Raw genomic sequence first — 20,655 nt, forward strand, 5'->3', positions numbered from 1 at the left:
CAATCCATCAGGGAATCCTGTTGGCTCTATCTTTCAAAATATATCCAGAATCCAACCACCTCTCATCACCTCCACTACTACCATACTGGCCCAAGTCTCCATCATCTCTTACTTGGATTACTGCAATAACCTCCTTAACAGTCACCCATGGTAGGACCTCAATAAATAATTGTTGAATGAATAAATGAAGCAATTCCCAGGTATGAGTTATCTTTGGCTGTTTGATGGCTCATGGTTAATCTTGAGACCCTTTACCATATTTTGGAGAGAGAGTGGGAAGAAGTAGTATTTGGGCAGCAAGTACTGTGGGCCCATGGAGGAGACAATGGGGTGGAAAGTTGAAGCAAACTTGAAAAATACAGGAGAGAGGAATCAGTAGAATTGGGACTCTGAGTGGGAATCAACAAAGACAATACAGGTCACTGAGTGTCCTTGTCCCTGCTGTTGTGATTGCCTATCCTTTGCCTGTATAGAGAACCTGGCTGGATACCCTGTTTCCCTCTGTTGACCCGTCCAACCCGGGGTCCTGTGAGGTGATTTCCATGAAGCCTGGAGGTGAATGACCCTCACTGAAGACCAGGTGAAGAGCAGTTTCCTTCTGAGCTTCAGAGATGCCTCCAACGAGGGAGGGAATTGAGTGGATCAGGCAAGCTCCTGGAACTCGGGCTGGAGAGGAAATTTAAGGAAGGCATCTAGGTGTGGCTTGGCCTGAGATTGCTTCCTCTGCTGCTGGGCAGCCCCATGTCCCCTTCTCCTCCCTCTCCCCATAGGAGACCCAGCAGCTGCTTCCAACAGTCTGGGTCTTCTGCCTATATTAAGAGTCCTTCCAGAAATTCATCTTTCTTTCCCCTGACTCTTCTTAGCCATTCTTCCAGTAGGCACCTAAGGCCTGGTCCCCTTCTCTTGGTCACTCAGGGACTCTTCTCCAGACTAGCTAATGGAATCCGGTTTGGGGAAAGTGCTTGGCTGGGTCCCCTACATGTTGAGTTCAGTTTCCTCCTCTGGGTGTGTTTTAGCTTCCAACTGGGATCTTTGCCATAGTAATTATAATAACCACACTCTGCATGGAGGATCTCAAAGCTATATAGGCAAACAAACAGAAAGGAGCTCTTAAGGAAAGTCAAGTAGTTATCAGAATCTCCAACCCCACCAGACCCGGAAGCTCTATACTCGCCTCCCCATAACTTAGTGAACATTGTTTAAGCAGCTTGAAATTCTTTCTACAACCACATTGAAATTGGATATCCTGAGGGAAAGGGAAGTTTCCCCACCCCAACCCTGCTCCTCCCCAAGTCCTCCCCTTCCAACCAGTAGCAGTGTTATCCACCTGACTGCTTGAGAGAAAAAACTAGAAGTTCACCTTCATTTTTCCTTATCCCTCACCTCTCATCCTGTGTATCAACAAGGCCTATTGTATATGCAACTAGAGATTATCATACTAAGTGAAGTAAGTCAGAAAGAGAAAGACAAATACCATATGACATCACTTACATGTGGAATCTAAAATATGACACAAATGAACCTATGAAACAGAAACAGAATCACGGACATAGAGAACAGACTGGTGGTTGCCAAGGGGGAGGGGGTTGGGGGAGGGATGGAGTGGGAGGTTGGGGTTAGCAAAGGTGAGCTTTTATATACAGAATGAATGAACAACAAGGTCCTTTTATAGCACAGAGAACTATATTCAATATCCTATGATAAACCATAATGGAAAAGAATGTTTAAAAAAAGAAGGTATAGGGACTTCCCTGGTGGCACAGTGGTTAAGAATCTGCCTGCTGGATGTGGGTCCAGTGCGACTGCATTGTCTGATTTTTCAAGAGAGGCCAGAAAATGGGTTTTTATATAAAATCTCCCAAATCTGAAGTGTTGACAACTAATTCAACTGAAAAATAATTATAACTGGGGGTGCTTCTGGACTGTTGGCCATGTTCTTGCCTTGACCTGGGTGATATGGCAAGGGTGTTTATTTTATACCTAGTTGTTAAGTTGAACATGTAAGTTTTAAATAATTCTCTGTGTGTATGATATGTTTCATAATAAAAAAAAATGTTTTGAAGAGGAAAAAAAAAAAGAGAATCTGCCTGCCAATGCAGGGACATGGGTTCGACCCCTGGTTCGGGAAGATCCCACATGCCACGGAGCAGCTAAGTCCGTGAGCCACAACTACTGAGCCCATGCGCCACAACTACTGAAGCCCGTGTGCCTAGAGCCCGTGCTCCACAACAAAGACAAGCTACCGCAATGAGAAGCCCGCGCACCACAATGAGGAGCAGCCCCCACTCGCTGCAACTAGAGAAAGCCTGTGCGCAGCAACGAAGACCCAACGCAGCCAAAAATAAATAAATAAATAAATAAATAATTTAATCAAAAATTTAAAAATTAAAAAAAGAAGGTATATATATGTGTGTGTGTGTATATATATAACTGAATCACTTTGCTGTATAGCAGATATTAACACTACTTTGTAAATCAACTATACTTTAAAAAAAAATTCATTAAAAACAAAAGAACAAGGCCTGTTGTGTCTACAGAATATGCCCAGAATCTATTTTCTTCTCTTCACCGCTTAGTGACCGTTGTGTTCGTGTTGAACAACTGCAGTGATGTGCTAACTGGTCCTCCTGCTTCTACTCTTGTCCTGCTGTAGATCACTCTCCCCAGAGCAGCCAGAGCCATCTTTCAGGGACAAGCCCATCCCGCTATTGTCCTGCTCATAACCCTCCAAAAGCTCCCACAGAACTTCTGATACATTTCAGACTTCTCACCACAGTGCGCGAGGCTCTGCATGATATGGCTCCAGCCTTCCTCTCCAGCCACACGTCTTATTGCTCTCCCTCTCAGCCACATGGCCTCACCTGCTCCTTCAGTGTGCCGAGTTTGTTCCTGCCTTAGAGCCATGGGATTTGTTGCTAGCAATGCTTAAAATGCTTTGTGAAGATTTCTTCATGGCTGGCTCCTTAGTATTTAGAACTTAACTCAGTACTATCACTCCCTAATGAAACACCCCCAAACTCAGTGGCTTCAGAACAGCAGTTATCTATTTCGCTTATTATCTGTCTGTAATATGGGTAGGGCTTGATGAGGAAGATGCATTTTTGTTCCACATGGCAACAGCTGGGGCAAATCAACCGAGATCTGAGGATCTGCTTCAAAGATGGCTCTCTTCCATGGCTGGCACACTGGGGCTGGCAGTCGTCTGTTAGTTAAACCAGGGTTGAAGGCAAGGGACCTTGGTTGTTCAAGGGGTCCCAAGAGAGTCAGGTGGAAGCTGTGATGTCTTTTATGACCCAGCCTAAGAAGTCACATAGCATCGCTTCTATTGTACTTTATTAATTTTGCAAGTCGAAACACCTGTCCAGGGACTTCCCTGGTGGTCCAGCAGTTAAGACTCCGGGCTTCCACTGCAGGGAGCGCAGGTTCCATCCCTGGTCAGAGAACTAAGATCCCACACGCTGCGTGGCCAAAAAGTAAATAAATAAATAAATATTAAAACAAACAAACAAACAAAAAGAAACACCTGTGCAAGTTCAAGTGGAGGAAACACAGGCTCTACCACTTGAAGGGGGAGTGGCAGGGTTCTGCAACAGCACACAGAAATAGGAATATTGCTTTTCTGGATGATTCTCTCTGCCACAGCTACCTCCTCAGTGCAGCCTTCCCTGACAGCCCGATATAAATTCGCTCCTCCTCCTCACCCCAAAGAGTCATTCTTTACCATTTCAGTCTCTGGCTTATTCACAGCAAGTTAAGTTGTCTTGCCCATTTATTTGCTCACTTGCCGCCTGTTACAAGAATATAGTCCCACCTCCCGCCCGCTCCTCCAAGAGCAGGATCTTTGCATGAAGGGAGGCCAGACCACAGTCTGTTGCACTAGGTTCTGGCAGTTGCAGTGGGAGAGGTGAAGGTTATTTAGCGATATGTAAAGGTGGAGACACTGGTATTTGTGACTGACTGGCTGTGTGGGGTGAAGGGGGAAGGGAGGACCCTGGATTGCTGGTCCATCTCAGAGCGAGGAATACCATGGCAATGAAGGTGTGCATGGCTTAGGACTGCCTGGCAGAGGCCACGCTGAGCGCTGCATTACTGGGGGTAAGTGGTGTTAATGTGTGTGGAGAGTCGGGTTGGATGGTCACCATACCCCTTTCTTGACCTTCCCAAGAGTCCAGGCCCATCTCCCAGCTCTCTTCCAGTTAGGTACGGGCCAGGTGAAGTGATGGCCAAAGAAATGTAAGTGGCAGCTGAAGTATGCCACTCTAAGGCATGGTATTAAAAGCCATCCCACAACATCCTGCCCCCTTCTCCTTCCTTATAGGAGGAGTGTGAACCATGGCAGCATCACAGATGGGAGAGGCCTGGGCTCCTGAATGACGGGTAGAGTCGAGAACCACCTCTTCACAACCTTTTTTTTGGTTCATGACACAACAGTTTTGAAGAGAAAAGGACAGTTGTAGAGTATCCCCACGTACAGGATTTATCTCAATGTTTCTTCATGTTGTTATTTAACTTCCTCCTCTATTCCTTGCATTTCCTGCAAATGGAAAGTCAGCTCTGTAGCTTGATTCGACTCAGGTTAACTTTTTTTAGTAAGAAGTATTTCAAAGTCAATGTTGTACTTTAAATTGCATCCTATCAGGAGGAACATCAACGTCTGGGGTCCCACCTTCAGTGATGTTATGTTTGAAGACTGAGCTTAGGTGGTGGTTGCAGATTTCTCCATCATAAAGTCACTTCCCCCTTTGCAATGAGTATGTAAACTGTGGGGTAACCTTTGGTCACCATTGTGACATCCTGTTCCTGAACAATATTTCACCTAATATTTTTAGCATCCACTGTGGTTCCTTCCCTCAACTGTTTATATTTAGTATTTTTCTAGCATTTCTTGAGCAACTTACTATGTACTGTGCCCTCTTCCAAGGGTTTTACCTGTATTTTCTTTAATCATCACCATAACCCTATGAGATAACTTTATTTTCTCCATTTTATAAATGAGGGAACTGAGGCATAGAGAGGTGTATTAGTTTCCTATTGCTGCTGTAACAAAACTCCACAAACTCAGTGGCTTAAAACAACACATTTATTACCTTAGCATTCTGGAGGTCAGAAGTTTGAAATGGATCTCACTGGACTAAAATCAAGGTGCAGGCAGGGCTGCTTTACTTCTGGAGGATCTAGGGAAACATCTGTTTCCTGACCTTGTCCAGCTTTTAGTGGCTGCCTGCATTGCTTGCCTTATGGTCCCCTTCCAGCTTCAAAGCCAGCAATGCTGGGTCGAGTTCTTCTCATACAGCATCTCTCCGATCTTGTTTCTATTGTCACATCTCTTCTGACTCTGACTGAATCTCACTTGAGTCTCCCTCATCCATTTTTAAGGACCCTTGTGATTACACTGGACCTACCTGCATAACCCAGAACAACCTCCGTATCTTAAAGCCAGCTGATTAGTCCACCTTAATTCCACCTGCAACCTTAATTCTCCTTTGCTATATAACCTAATATATTCACAGTTTCTGGGGATTAGGACATGGACATCTTTGAAGGGGCCGTTATTCTGGCTACCACAGAAGGTAACTTGCTTTGTTCACACAGCAAGTAAGTAGCAGAGCTGGGATTTAGGCTCTGGAAGTCTGGTTCCAGGGCCCACATTTTTGATCCCTATGTTTTGCTTTGTTTTTTATTTTTTATTTTTATTGAAGTATAGTTGATTTGATCCCTATGTTATGCTTCCTGTACAAATGTATAGTAACAGGTTTGGAATAGTTTATTATGACTTGCATAATCCCTCCAGCCACGCTTTTCCCCTGATTTCATAAGTTATCATGAAATTCTCTATTACATTTTGGCTTCCCACAGTATGCTATAATGTCTAGATCCAGAGTCTGGGGCTAGCTGGCTTGGGTTCGAATCCCAGCTAGGTTATTTACTTGCTATATGATTTGGGCATGTTATTAAAGTTCTCTGTGCCCTAGTTTCCATAATGTAATGTGGGAAATTAATGATATTTATTCTATAAGGATATTGTGAGGATAAAAAGAGTCATTATAATTAAAATGCTTACATAGCAAGTTCTGTGTGTTACCTAGAATTGTTTATTACTTCTGCATATTCCTAAGAGATCACCTGGTCAGATCGGTTTTCTGGCCCTGATCTTTCATCTACAGTGACACAGGGAACAGTCCTGTCACGAAAAACACAAAGCTTCAGTAGAAGACAAGTGGCCCTGTTACAGTGACCACCAGCACTGGTATGAAGAGCCAAGGCCAAAGTTTCTTTGAGTGAGCACCAGAGAAAATTTGATCTCTTTTCTAAAAAAAAATCTGTCAACCTTTATAGTTTGGAGAATACTGACATATTTGCAGCATTGGCTTTTTTTGTCATTAAAAAAAATTTTTTTTTAAATACGCTTTATTTTTTAGAGCAGTTGTAGACTTACATACAAATTGAGGAGCTAGTACAGAGAGTTCCCACATACCCAACTTCCTCTACTATTAACGTCTTACGTTAATATGGTACTTTTGCTCCAATTAATGAACCAATATTGATAAATAATCATTAATCATTAACTATGCTTTATTCAGATTTCCTTAATTTTTGCCTAATGTCCTTTTTCTGATCCAAGATCCCATTACACTGAGTTACACTGAGTTATCATGCCTAAGGCTCCTCTTGGCTGTGAGAATTTCTCCTTGGTTTTGATGACCTTGACGATTTTGAGGAGCATGAGTCCCTTTTGTACAATGTTTTTCTGTTGGAATTTGTCTGGTGTTTTTCTCATGGTTAGACTGGAGTTATGGGTTCTTGCGAGGAAGACCACAAAGATAAAGTCCAATATTCATTGTATCATATGAAGGTGCACACTATCAACATGAGTTATCTCTGTTGATACTGACCTTGATCACCTGGCTGAGGTCATGTCTGTCAGGTTTCTCCATCGGAAAGTTACTCTTTTCCCCCTTTCCACACTGTGCTCTTTGGAAGGAAACCACTATGCCCAACACACACTTAAGGACTGGGGAATTATGCTCTAGCTCCTTGATGAATGACTTAGTTTCCTAGGGTTTTGTAACGAAGTACCATAAATGGGTGACTTTAAGTGACAGAAATTTATTCTCCCACATGTTCTCACTGAAGCCTCTAGGGGAGAATTTGCTCCATGCCTCTCTCCTGGCATCAGGTGCTGCTGGCGACCCTTGGCATTGCCAGGCTTGTAGATGCATCACTCCAGTCTACCTCCACTGGCACACAGTGTTCTCCCCCTGTTGTCTTTGCGGCCTTCTCTTCTTCTGATACGAACACCAGTTACATTGGATTGGGGCCCACACTAATGACGTCATCTTAACTTGATTCCATCCGCAAAACTCTTTCCAAAGAAGGTCACAGGCAGAAAGTCTGGGGTTTAAGACTTTAAAATATCTTTTTGAGGGACACAATTCAACCCATAACACAGGGGAATATCTACATAAATTATCTGGAATTCTTCTGCAAAGGAGATTTATCACTTCTTTCCTATTTATGTATTTATTTAATTTATTTTATTTTTATTTTTTATTGAAGTATAGTTGATTTACAATGTTGTGTTAGTTTTAGGTGCACAGCAAAGTGATTCAATTATACATATACATATAACCATTCTTTCTCAGATTCTTTTCCCATATAGTTCACTACGGAGTATTGAGAAGAGTTCCCTGTTCTATACAGTAGGTCCTTGTTGATTATCTATTTTATATATAGTAGTGTGTGTATGTTAATCCCATACTCCTAATTTATCCCTCCCCCCCACTTTTCCCCTTTGGTAACCATAAATTTGTTTTCTAAATCTGTGAGTCTGTTTCTGTTTTGTAAATAAGTTCATTTGTATCAATTTTCTAGATTCCGCATGTAAGTGATATCATATGTTATTTGTCTTTGTCTGACTTACTTCACTTAATATGATAATCTCTAGGTCCATCCATGTTGCTTCAAATGACATTATTTCATTCTTTTTTTATGGCTGAATAATATTCCATTGTTTATTTATACACCACATCTTCTTTACCAATTCAGCTGTTGATAGACATTTAGGTTGCTTCCATGTCCTGGCTATTGCAAATAGTGCTGCTATGAACATTGGGGTGCATGTGTCTTTTCAAATTATGGTTTACTCCAGATACATGCCCAGGAGTGGGATTGCTGGATCATACAGTAGTTCTATTTTTAGTTTTTTAAGGAACCTCCATACTGTTCTCCATAGTGGAGAATATTTACATTCCCACCAACAGTATAGGAGGGTTCCCTTTTCTCCACACCCTCTCCAGCATTTATTATTTGTATTCTTTTTCATGATGGCCATTCCAACCGGTGTGAGGTGATACCTCATTGTAGTTTTGATTTGCGTTTTTCTAATAATTAGTGATGTTGAACATCTTTTCATGTGCGTTTTTGGCCATCTGTATGTCTTCTTTTGAGAAATGTCTATTTAGATCTTCTGCCCATTTTTTTGTTTTTTTCTGCCCATTTTTTGGTTGGGTTTTTTATTTTTTTGATACTGAGCTGCATGAGCTGTTTGTGTAACCCAGCAGAACCCTATGGGTCTTTCCCGGGACAGGCCTTCCCCCATATCCTCTGCTTTAGCTCCTCTCTGAAGTACCTAGATAACAGTATTTGATGCACATTTCCTGAGTTGTTTTACAGAAGTGAAAACCCCCCATTAAATGGAAGATGTTAACTACCTGATGACCATGAGCACATAGCCTCCTGGAGCCTAAGGGCTGATAAGGTTAACCCCTGTGACACTGCCTGGTTACCTCACCTTCAGCCAATCAGAGAAGTGTGTACCAGCTGATCACTTACCCTGGGACCCCCACTCCCTCACCTGGATTTTACAAATGCTTTGCTGAAACCCTTCAGAGAGCTCGGGGCTTTTTAGGGCATGAGCCACCCGTCTCCTTTCATGGCCCTGCAATAAACCTTTCTCTGCTCCAAACTCTGACATTTGGTTTGTTTGGCCTCACTGTGCACCGGGTACATGAACTTGCACTAACATTTGTATATTTTGGAGATTTATCCCTTGTTAATCACTTTGTTTGCAAATATTTTCTCCCATTCTGTGGGTTTTCTTTTTGTTTTGTTTATGGTTTCCTTTGCTGTGCAAAAGTTTTTAAGTTTAATTAGTTCCCATCTGTTTATTTTTATTTTCATTACTCTAGGAGGTGGATCCAAAAAGATATTGCTGCTATTTGTGTCAAAGAGTGTTCTGCCTATGTTTTCCTCTAGGAGTTTTATAGTATCCAGTCTTATATTTAGGTCTTTAATCCATTTTGACTTTATTTTTGTGTATGGTGTTAGAGAATGTTCTGATTTCATTCTTTCACAGGTATCTGTCCACTTATTGAAGAGATTGTCTTTTCTCCATTGTATATTCTTGCCTCCTTTGTTTTAGAGTAATTGACCATATTTCTGGGCTTTCTTCTTTTAAAAAAAAATTTTTTTTTATTTATTTATTTTTGGCTGCATTGGGTCTTCGTTGCTGTGTGTGGGCTTTCTCTAGTTGTGGCGAGTGGGGGCTACTCTTCTTTGCGCTGCACGGGCTTCTCATTGCAGTGGTTTCTCTTGTTGCAGGGTAGGGGCTCTAGGTGCGTGGGCTTTTGTAGTTGTGGCACGTGGGCTCAATAGTTGTGGCTCACGGGCTATAGAGCACAGGCTCAGTAGTTGTGACTCTGGGCTTAGTTGCTCCGCAGCATGTGGGATCTTCCTGGGCCAGGGCTCAAACCCGTGTCCCCTGCATTGGCAGGCAGATTCTTAACCACTGCGCCACCAGGGAAACCCCCTATTTCTGGGCTTTCTATCCTGTTCCATTGATCTATATTTCTGTTTTTGTGCCAGTATCATACTGTTTTCTTTTCTTTGGCCACACCATGCAGCTTGCAGAATCTCAGTTTCCCAACCTTGGATTTAACTCTGGGCCACTGCAGTGAAAGCCTGGGATCCTAACCACTAGGCCACTGGGGAACTAGTACCATACTTTTTTTTTTTTTTTTTTATGGCTGTGTTGGGTCTTCGTTTCTGTGCGAGGGCTTTCTCTTGTTGCGGCAAGCGGGGGCCACTCTTCATCGCGGTGTGCGGGCCTCTCACCATCGCGGCCTCTCTTGCTGCGGAGCACAGGCTCCAGACGCGCAGGCTCAGTAATTGTGGCTCATGGGCCCAGCCGCTCCGCGGCATGTGGGATCTTCCCAGACCAGGGCTCGAACCCGTGTCCCCTGCATTGGCAGGCAGACTCTCAACCACTGCGCCACCGGGGAAGCCCCATACTTTCTTGATGACTGTAACTTTATAGTATAGTCTGAAGCCAGGGAGTCTGAGTCCTCCAGCTCCATATAGATATACTCTTTTCCATTATAGTTTACTATGGGATATTGAGTATAGTTCCCTGTGCTATACAGTAGGACCTTGTTGTTTATCTATCTTATATATAATAGTTTGTATCTTCTAATTTCAAACTCCTAATTTATCCCCTCCCCCCCCCACCTTTCCCCTTTGGTAACCATAAGTTTGTTTTCTATGTCTGTGAGTCTGTTTCTGTTTTGTAAATAAGTTCATTTGTATCATATTTTAGACTCTACATATAAGTGATATCATATGGTATTTGTCTTTCTATGTCTGACTTAATTCACTTAGTGTGATAATCTCTAGGCCAATCCATGTTTATTTATTTAATCATTTATTTATATCAGTATGAACTGCTGCCTTGCTATACCTGTTTATTGGCTCCAGAAGTTGTTCTGGGATTTTCCACATGAACAATCATGTCATCTGTAACTCCTTCCCAATCTGCATATCTTTTATTTCCTTCTCTTGTGTTACAGTAGCTAGGACTGCAAGTACAATGTTGATCAAGAGTGTTGAGAAAAGACATCCTTGCTTTGTACCCAATTATCGGGGGAAAACATCCAGTTTCTCACTGTTAAATATGATGTTAGATGAAGGTTTTTTGTTTTGTTTTGTTTTTTTTGGTCCATTTGGACAATCTCTGTCTTTTAATCTGTGTTTTTAGCCCACTTACATTTTTAAACTATTTTAAAAATATACTTTATTTCTTAGGGCAGTCTTATGCTTACAGCAAAAACTGAGCAGAAAGCAGAGGGTTCCCAGATATTTCCCCCAGTTTGTGGCTTGCCTTCTCATTCGCTTGAGACAATTCACATTTAAAGTGATTACTGGGGGGAAATTCCCTGGCTGTGCAGTGGTTAGGATTCTACGCTCCCACTACAGGGGTCACGGGTTCGATCCCTGTTTAGGGAACTAAGATCCACAAGCCTCACGGCACAGTCAAAATAAAAAAATAAAATAAAGTGATTATTGGTATCATCAGATTAATATCCACCATGCTGGTAACTGTTTTTTCTTTGCTGTACCTGTTCTTTACTTCTTTCCTCTCCTCTTCTTTCTACCGTCTGTTTTTTTTTTATATATATAAATTTATTTATTTTATTATTTTTGGCTGCGTTGGGACTTCATTGCTGCGTGCGGGCTTTCTCTAGTTGTGGCGAGCGGGGGCTACTCTTTGTTGCAGTGTGCTCGGTGGCTTCTCTTGTTGTGGAGCACGGGCTCTAGGCGTGAGGGCTTCAGTACTTGTGGCGCATGGGCTCAGTAGTTGTGGCTCGCGGGCTCTAGAGCACGGGCTCTAGAGCGCGGGCTCAGTAGATGTGGCACACGGGCTTAGTTGCTCCGCGGCATGTGGGATCTTCCTGGACCAGGGCTCGAACCCATGTCCCCTGCATTGGCAGGCGGATTCTTAACCACTGCGCCACCAGGGAAGTCCCTACCGTCTGGTTTTAATTGAGCATTTATATAATTCCATTTTAAACTTTATCTCTTTTTGAAGAAGTTTTGCTGCTATTAGTTATGTTAGTGATTCTGAACTGACAGTGATTTTGTTCCCTAGGTGACATCTGCCAGTGTCTGGAGATATTTTTGGTTGTCACAACTGTGGGAGGGCTACTGGTATCTAGTAAGTGGAGGCCAGTGATGCTGTTAAACATCCTACAATGCAAAGTTCTGTCTCCCACAGCAAAGAATAGTCTGATCCAAAATGGCAGTAGTGTGGCTATTGGCAAACAATGAATTAGATAAAAAGAACCAATGTATATTAGTCAGGAAAGGCTGGGTTAAGGTTATAAAAAGGATCCCAAGAACCTTATTGACTTGGAGCAACTTATTTCAAGGAAGCGATCTTACCAATGTGCCTGGAAGCGGGGGAACTGGAATTATTTGATGAAGAGCACTAATGATTATTGCACAATAATACAGGCTTTTTCCTTTGGTTGCCAAGAAGCTCAGAACTATGTTTTATACACAATAGCAATAATGTTTGTGTTTGTTGTCTTCCAAGAAGTAGATGCCAAGATGAGGTTAGACCCCAAGAGATTCACCGGGAAAAGACCTGAGAGGGGACCAGTTAGGAAGCTGGAGGAAGAGGTTGGGAGAGCATCAGGCTGTGTGGAGGAGAAAGAAGGAGGGGGAAGGGTAGACACGAAGTCTCAGAGGGCAGTGCACGTCTAAAAAAGTTCTGGCTCTGCTGATGAGGAGTCCTTGAGCTGAAGTTGCCTGTCAGAAGAGTCCCATGTCTCCAGGGTACAGGCCCACCTTGGGGTCCCTGTTGTGCTCAGTCACTGACTGTGAGCGGCCTGAGGGAAATCGTGATGGTCAAACACACTCCCGCAGATGGAGATATGAGAGGCACAGTCTCATGGCCACTTCACTGTACAAATTCTCTTGTCCACAGGTCCAGGGAGCAGCTCCTGCTTGGCTCCTGGAGGTCTCTCTTTCTGAGGGGAAACAGAAGGAGCTTATTGGACAGTCCCCATTCATGCAGCTGATCTCTTGGTTACAACTGGTACTTATCCTCTCTCTGCTCCACTACTTACTCTAAATTTCACTCACCCTCATTGGTCACCTCTGCAGGTTGTAGCTTACCTGGTGGTATGACTCTTGTTACTTGTGGACTAAGAATGCTGCTTGCCATATCAGCAAACAAAGGATGTTGGCTATCAAGCCATCAGCCACTACAGCTGCCCCCAACGGCACACCCTGAGGGGACTGGGGATGGGAAGAACAGGATACACGCCCTACATAGCTAAGGTGCATATCAAAGGAATGATTTCAAAGAGCCCTGACTCTTGCATCTTCCCATACATGGAAAAGCACTAAATTAACTTGGTGTCTGGTTTTCTTTATCTGATTTTTGTTGCAAAACTCCTATATATCCTGGTTCCTCCTCTCCCTCTTCGGAACAGTCCCTAGAGCTATCTGAGAGGCTGCCTGCCGGGCTTGAAGTCCTCCTAAGGTCTGCCAAATAAAACATAACTCTCAACTTTTAGGTTGAGAATTTTTGCAGTTTTTTCAGTCAATATAATCATGACCACCCGAGGCCGGGGTTGCTACACGTGTCCATTCACAGGGGGTACCAAGCGGCACTGATGTGGGTCACGTGGGTTCCCACCCCCTCACCCCCGTCACGGTGGAAAAGCAGTTCTACCTCCATCTGCTCAGCAGGGTCAAGTTCTCTTGCCAGTGTGGTGACTCCTCTCATTGGCAGGACCCTGAGGAGGAGCTGTGGTTTGTAGTTCAGTGGGACCCTGCTTGTGCTACCCTGGCTAGAGCACAGCCCCTTTGGGGGCCAGAACCTTCAGCCATGCAGAGCTGAGTTGCAGGCATGGGAAGCACAAAAGTGGGTCCTGGGAGTGATGGTTAATGGGGCCACTCCTGCTTCCTCGCTTTGGCTCCCAGACCCAGGAGGACTTCCTGGTCCACTGCAGATCACCTTCTCAGGCTTAGCTGGCCTGTTGTCTCTTGGCAGCCTGCTCCCCAGTCTCACTTTGCAGCTTTCCTACCTTGTCTCTCAACTCAGTCTCCAGCTTGGATTAGTTTTGACTCCTCAGGTTGCCTCTAAGCTCCTGCCACCAGGTCCCTGGCTTCCTGCCTCATTGATTCCTCAAGGGCCAGGGCCAGCCCAGCAGGAGCTCAGGAAGCTCAGACTAGCATCTGCTTAAGATCTTAAGTCTAGTGTTACCAAATGGCTCCACAGACCTTTGCCCGGTCAGAATGTCCCGGGACAATACACAAAACAATAATAGAGCAGACTTTTGGAGGAGGGACCCCGAATTGCTGAGATTATCTATCTTTCTAATTCTTGTTACGCTAATGCCTTGGTTAGAGTGAGGTATTTGATAGGATATACTGAGAGCCCTGCCAGGGCTGGTTGTTTTGTTTGTTGTTTGTTTTGAATGGGTAATTATTCACAGGGTTCAAAATCCAAGAGGCACAAAACAATATTTAGTGAAATGTTTCCCTACTACCTCTGTTTTTCATTCACCCTAGGTCCCCTTTCTAGGCAAAACAAACGTCTTCAGTTCTTCCAGATACTATAACACACACGCTTATATTTGTTTACCCAGATGGTAACACATTGTTCTGAACCTTGTGTGTATGGTTTTAAAAAAATCTATCAGTGTATCTTAGAGATCATTTCATTCTATTTTTTCTGTTGCTTTGTTGTATGCGTGTGTGTGTGTGTGAATGTACCATAATTTATTTAACCAGTCTACCAATGGACGAGCATTTAGTTTTTTCCTAATCATTTGAGATTGCAAACAATGTGGCAAATAACTGTGTACATTTCAAGTATGTGAGTAGATCTGTAGAGGCATTTCCTAGTGGAGGAATAGCTGGGTGGAAGGGTATTTACGTTTGTCGTTTGAGAGACAACTGCTGAATCACCTTCCATAGAGATTGTCTGAGTCAGCCTTCTGCCCTCAAGGTCTGTGTTACTTTACAGTTTTGCCAACATAAATCTTTGCCAATACGAAAGGATGAAACTAGTACCTCAATGTTGTTTTAATATGTATTAATGTCAGCCATATGAAATTGCCGTGAATTTTAGGTAAAAATAATGGTTGACTATCACCAATTTTACGTAGTTTTATTTCTCTCATTGTAAGACTGAGAATATTTTAATCTTTGTTTTTAAAGATTTTTTTTTTTGATGTGGACAATTTTTAAAGTCTTTATTGAATTTGTTACAATATTGCTTCTGTTTCATGATTTGGTTTATTGGCCGAGAGGCATATGGGATCTTAGCTCCCCGACCAGGGATTGAACCCGCACCCCCTGCATTGGAAGGCGAGGTCTTAACCACTGGACCGCCAGGAAAGTCCTGAGAATATTTTAATTTTTAAGAGTCATTTACCTATAATTTTCTTCTCAGAACTTTTGCCATTTTAAAATTTAGGGGTTGCTCTTTACCTATTTAGAGGATCTCTTTTTATATTAGAGAAATTAAGCTCTTCTTCTGTTATATGAATTTTAAAGTATTTTCCCAGTTTGCTACTTGTCTTCTGAATTTGTTTACACAGGTTTTACAGGCAAGAATTAAATTTTTTAGGGGATTCCCTGGGTGTCCAGTGGTTAGGACTCAGCGCTTTCACTACTTAAGGGCCCGGGTTCGATCACCGTTCTGTTCAGGGAACTAAGATCCCACAAGCCACACGGCTCGACCAAAGAGAAATTAAAGAAAAAAAAAAAAAAAACCACTTTAAAAATTAAAATTTTAGGGCTTCCCTGGTGGCGCAGTGGTTAAGAATCCACCTGCCAATGCAGGGGACACGGGTTCAAGCCCTGGTCCAGGAAGATCCCACATGCCGAGGAGCAACTAAGCCCGTGCCACAACTACTGAAGCCCGTGTGCCTAGAGCCCGTGCTCTGCAACAAGAGAGGCCACTGCAATGAGAATCCCGTGCACTGCAACGAAGAGTAGCCCCCGCTCGCCGCAACTAGAGAAAACCCGCGCGCAGCAACAAGACCCAAGGCAGCCAAAGATAAATAAATAAATGAATTTTTATAAAAATTAAGATTTTTAAAATTTAGTTGAATTTCTCAGTTTTTGTTTTATGGAATGTGATTGAGGTCATAGTTAAAAATGCCTTTTTTTCCCCTCCAAGATTATATGAGAATTTTGTTGTGATTTCTTCTCATACCGGAGCACGTGTACTAGGTGAAATCAGTCATTTCAGGAATCGCTGCTCTGGGACTGAAAACTGCAGCAGCAAGGGATCTGCCTTGCTTCACTGAAAGTTTATGGACTTCAGGATATCGAGGGGAGAGGTTCTGGGTGTTTGGGATTGAGATGACCCTCTGCCAGGAGGTGGGCTGGAGACCAAGACTTACAGGAACCAGATAAGAAGCCTCAGAGGGTAGGTATGGTGAGAAAGCCAGGGAGTCCTTGGGCTCGGCTAGCCATGAGAGGGTCAGTGTGTCTTACTAGGCCACCTCCAAGCTCTCGTGTTTGTTCCAAATCTACCAGAACAAGCTGCTGCAGCCCAGCCCCGAGCACCAGCAGGGACAAGGGATGGGAGCCTTGGGGTCTACACATTCAGCCTTCTCGCAGGCCCACAGAACTCGCCCTCCTGAGCTCTGACTTGGCATCACTCCAAGGGCTGCCCCATCACATTCTGTCCTTTCTGTCGTTTGTGAGGCTCAGAGGACCTGGTGCCCGTCTCATGGTCTCCCCCTTCCCTGGGGTGCTCTGTAAATACTTGTCCTGCCCTGTCCTGTACTGGGCACTGAGGGTGGAGAGAAGAACAGTGCAGAATCCAATGGGGTTCTGCCCCCAGGAGCTCACCACTATGAGAGCGCACCTCTCCCTGGGGTCCCCAGGGCAGCCCCCTCTCCCTCAAATTCTTCATGACTCCTGTTGTGATGGCTTAGCTTTTCCTTTCTTTTCTTTTCTTTTTTCCAAATTAAGGAATATTTTACATTCAATAAAATGCACAAATCTTAAGAGTTTTCTGACTTTTGATAATGCGTACACCCTTACAACCCAAATCCCAATCAAGACATGGAAACTTTCAGTCACCACAGAAAGTTCCCGGTTGACACTTCCAGTTAAACCTCCCCAACCCTAACCCATTGGTCAGATTTCTATTGCCTTAGCTTAGTTTTGCCTGTTATAGAACTTCAAAAAATGGAACTCTTTTTGTTCTAGCTTCTTTCACTCAGAATAATAATTTTGAGATTCATTCATGTTGTTGCATATGAGCAGTGCATTCCTTTTTATTGTTGACTGGGAGATGTAAGTTCATAGTGGTGAACTCCTAGAGGAAGAATACCGTTTTTTTAAAGATTTTTTTTGATGTGGACCATTTTAAGGTCTTCATTGAATTTGTTACAATAGTGCTTCTGTTTTATGTTTTGTGGTATTTTTGGCCTCGAGGCATGTGGGATCTTAGATCCCCGACCAGGGCTCGAACCTGCACCCCCTGCATTGGAAGGAGAAGTCTTAACCACTGGACCGCCAGGGAAGTCCCAAGAACACCATTTTTATAGTTGAATAGTTATACCACAATCCATTTATCCACTTATCTGCTGATGGACATTTGAGTTGTTTCTAGTTTGGAGCTATTACAAATAAAGTTGCTATCAACATCTGTGTACAACATATGAGGACATATATTTTTATTTCTCTTGGGTAATACTTAGGAGTGGATTTGCTAGGTCTCTGCTTATGTGCATGTTTAACTTTATTAGAAACAAACAAACAGGGCTTCCTTGGTGGCACAGTGGTTAAGAGTCCGCCTGCCAACGCAGGGGCCACGGGTTTGAGCCCTGGTCGTCCAGGAAGATCTCACATGCCGCGGAGCAACTAAGCCCGTGCACCACAACTACTGAGCTTGCGCTCTAGAGCCTGCAAGTCACAACTACTGAAGCCTGCGCACCACAACTACTGAGCCTGCGCACCTAGAGCCTGTGCTCCGCAATAAGAGAATCCACTGCAATGAGAAGCCTGCACACCACAATGAAGAGTAGCCCCCGCTCACCGCAACTACAGAAAGCCTGCGCACCACAACGATGACCCAACACAGAGAAAAATAAATAAATAAATAAATAAATAAAAAACAGACAAACACAACCCTCCAAACTGTTTTCCAAAATGGTTGTGCCATTTTATACAACCACTGGTAGAGTGTATAAGTTGTAGTTGTACCAAATTTTTACAAATGTTTGGTGTTGTCAGTATTTTTAATTTTAGCCATTTTAATGGGTATAAAGTGGTATCTCATTGTTGTCATGTTGTGTTTTTAACTCAATGCATCTTGGAGATTTTTCCACGTCAGCACATATAGATCTGCTTCTTTAACTTTAATGGCTGCCCAATCTTTCACGGGATGGATGCATCATAATTTATTTAACTAATCCTCTGTTGATGGACAATAATGTTCTTTCTATCTTTGACAATGCTGCCACAAACCTTCTTGTTAATGAGTCTTTGTGCAAATGTGCAAGTATATCTTTAGGATAAGCTCCTAGAAGTAGAATTGCTGGGTCAAAAGATATGTGCATTTTAAAATTTTGATTGATATTGACTGACTATTCAAGTAACATGGCAAAATAGCTCTTATCAGAGGAACAGAGACCCCCAAAGACAAGTCTCCCCCAGTCCTCCATGACACACATCCCAGCATACCATGAGACTCACCACTTCCTGACATTTGGTCTGACTTGCTGATATGATGTCTCTCGTTGGCACAATCTTTCTTTTTTAAAAAAATTATTTATTTATTTGGCTGAGTTGCAGCATGCGGGATCTTTAGTTGCAGCATGCGGGATCTAGTTCCCTGACCAGGGATCTAACCCAGGCCCCCTGCATTGGGAGCACGGACTCTTACCCGCTGGACCACCACAGACGTCCCAGCACAACCTTTCTAAAATTACATTTTCTTCTATAGAATGGATGCACTATAATCTGCTTAGTCATCTCCCTATTGTTGGATATTTACTGAGGTTGCTCTAATCTGGAGCTATGTGGATAATCCTGCAGAGAGCATTTTGGTGAACAGGTCAGTTTGCACTTTTGTGCAAACAGTTGCCTAAGCAAATAATAATAGCTAACGTGTATCAAATACTGGCAATCAGCCAGGCACTGCTCTAAACCATTTGAGATGTATTTTCTCAAAAATCTTATGAGTTAGGTAATATTATTATTAGCTTAATGTTACTGATGTGAAAGCTCAGGCACAGGTGAATAATATTTTCAGGGTCCTAGACCTGATAAGAGTTGCTGCTGGAGTTAAAACCCAGTCAGTCTAGCTCCAACCAGTGGTCCTGACCACCATGCTGAGATGCCTGGCCTGGAGTCCCAGACTGAGAATTTGGTTCAAAGGGTGCCCACATTTAAGAGTGAGATGCCGTCAAATTCCTTTCCAATAAGGCTGTTTCATTCTCTGATCCTACCAGAGCGACCATGAATGCCTCTTTTTCCTCCAAGGACTATGTCTTCTTCATTTCCGTATCCTGGGTTTTGAGGATATAGAAATGAAATACACCCAGCATAAGGTCTACCATAAAGAAGGTAGGGTGCCTGAGGACTGCTCAGAAGTGGTCGGATGGATGCATGGATGAAATGGGGCAGACAGGTGTGACCTAGATCACATCAGAGGGGCCACTGCCCAGTGTGGGCTCCTGCTTTGAGAACTCATTCATTTAACACAAGGGTGAAGTGTTCCTTATTACCTCAGACAGCTGCTTGGCTGCCCTCGGCCCCTCCTTTAGGTATCTGCTGAAGTGTCTCCCTCAGATAAGAGAGGCCTTCTGTAATCATCCTGTATAAAATAAGAAACCCCACCTCACCCTAGGTCTCTGTCTCCGTATCCCTCTTACTCCGCTTTTTCTCCATAGCACCTATCCTCTTCAGACACCTATTTACTAGTTTTTTTTTTTTTTTTGGTTATTTACTAGTTTTTAACACTTCCATTTTGTTTATTGCCTATCTTCCTTGTCTCCCCTCCCCGCTTCCACAACAGAATATTAACCTCACAAGGGTAGTGGCTTTGTCTGTTTCGATCACTCATTTATCATCAGTGCCGAGGACATTTCCTGGCCTTAGCAGGCTTTCAATCAATTTTTGGTGAATATGGCACTTATTCTTCTCTGTTCGAGGAGCTGGAGCTGCAGCAGCCAGTGGGACAGAGGACCTGCCCTCAGGGCCCGACAGGAATCCTGCCCGGGGTTAGAAGCCCGGAGAGGGTCTCCGCCGCTGGGCTCAAGATCACTGGGTGCGTTTCTAAGGAAACGGGAAAAGGGCAGCAAGTGCTCTTAAGGGGCGCGGACTGCCTGCCCCACAGCGCCCTCTGGCGGCCTCCCTGAGGCCGGAGCGGGCGCCGCGCTGGGCTGCGGAGGGACCTCCCTACCGCCGGCGCGTTGGAAAGCCCTAGAGTTCCCGGGCCCGCTTCCTGCGGACTTGGAGACGCTTCTGCTTTTGCCCAGCGCGGGAAGAGGAAGGAGGACTGGGGAAGGGCGAAGCGCGGGGCCGGCGGGGAAGCGGGAGGGAGGTCGGGGTCCTGCGCCTTTTTCGACCGCGTCATCCGCAAAAAGTGTTTTTTCGGCCTTCCCTGGTGGCGCAGTGGTTAAGAATCCTTCTGCCAATGCAAGGGACATGGGTTCGAGCCCCGGCCCGGGAAGATACCACATGCCATGGAGCAACTAAGCCCCTGCGCCACAACTACTGAGCCTGAGCTCTAGAGCCCGTGAGCCACAACTACTGAGCCCATGGGCCACAACTACTGAAGCCTGCGCGCCTAGAGCCCGTGCTCCGCAACAAGAGAAGCCACGACAATGAGAAGCC

At 44.0% G+C, this 20,655-nt stretch overlaps 1 pseudogene; it reads right to left on the bottom strand.

The window, feature by feature from the left end:
• The window catches only part of LOC118894509, a 40,506-nt pseudogene extending 20,111 nt beyond the window's left edge, over nucleotides 1-20,395 (bottom strand).
• Between the last annotated feature and the right edge of the window lie 260 nt (nucleotides 20,396-20,655).

Source organism: Balaenoptera musculus, chromosome 4 (assembly GCF_009873245.2).
Source record: "Balaenoptera musculus isolate JJ_BM4_2016_0621 chromosome 4, mBalMus1.pri.v3, whole genome shotgun sequence".
In the NCBI taxonomy this organism is placed as follows: domain Eukaryota; kingdom Metazoa; phylum Chordata; class Mammalia; order Artiodactyla; family Balaenopteridae; genus Balaenoptera; species Balaenoptera musculus.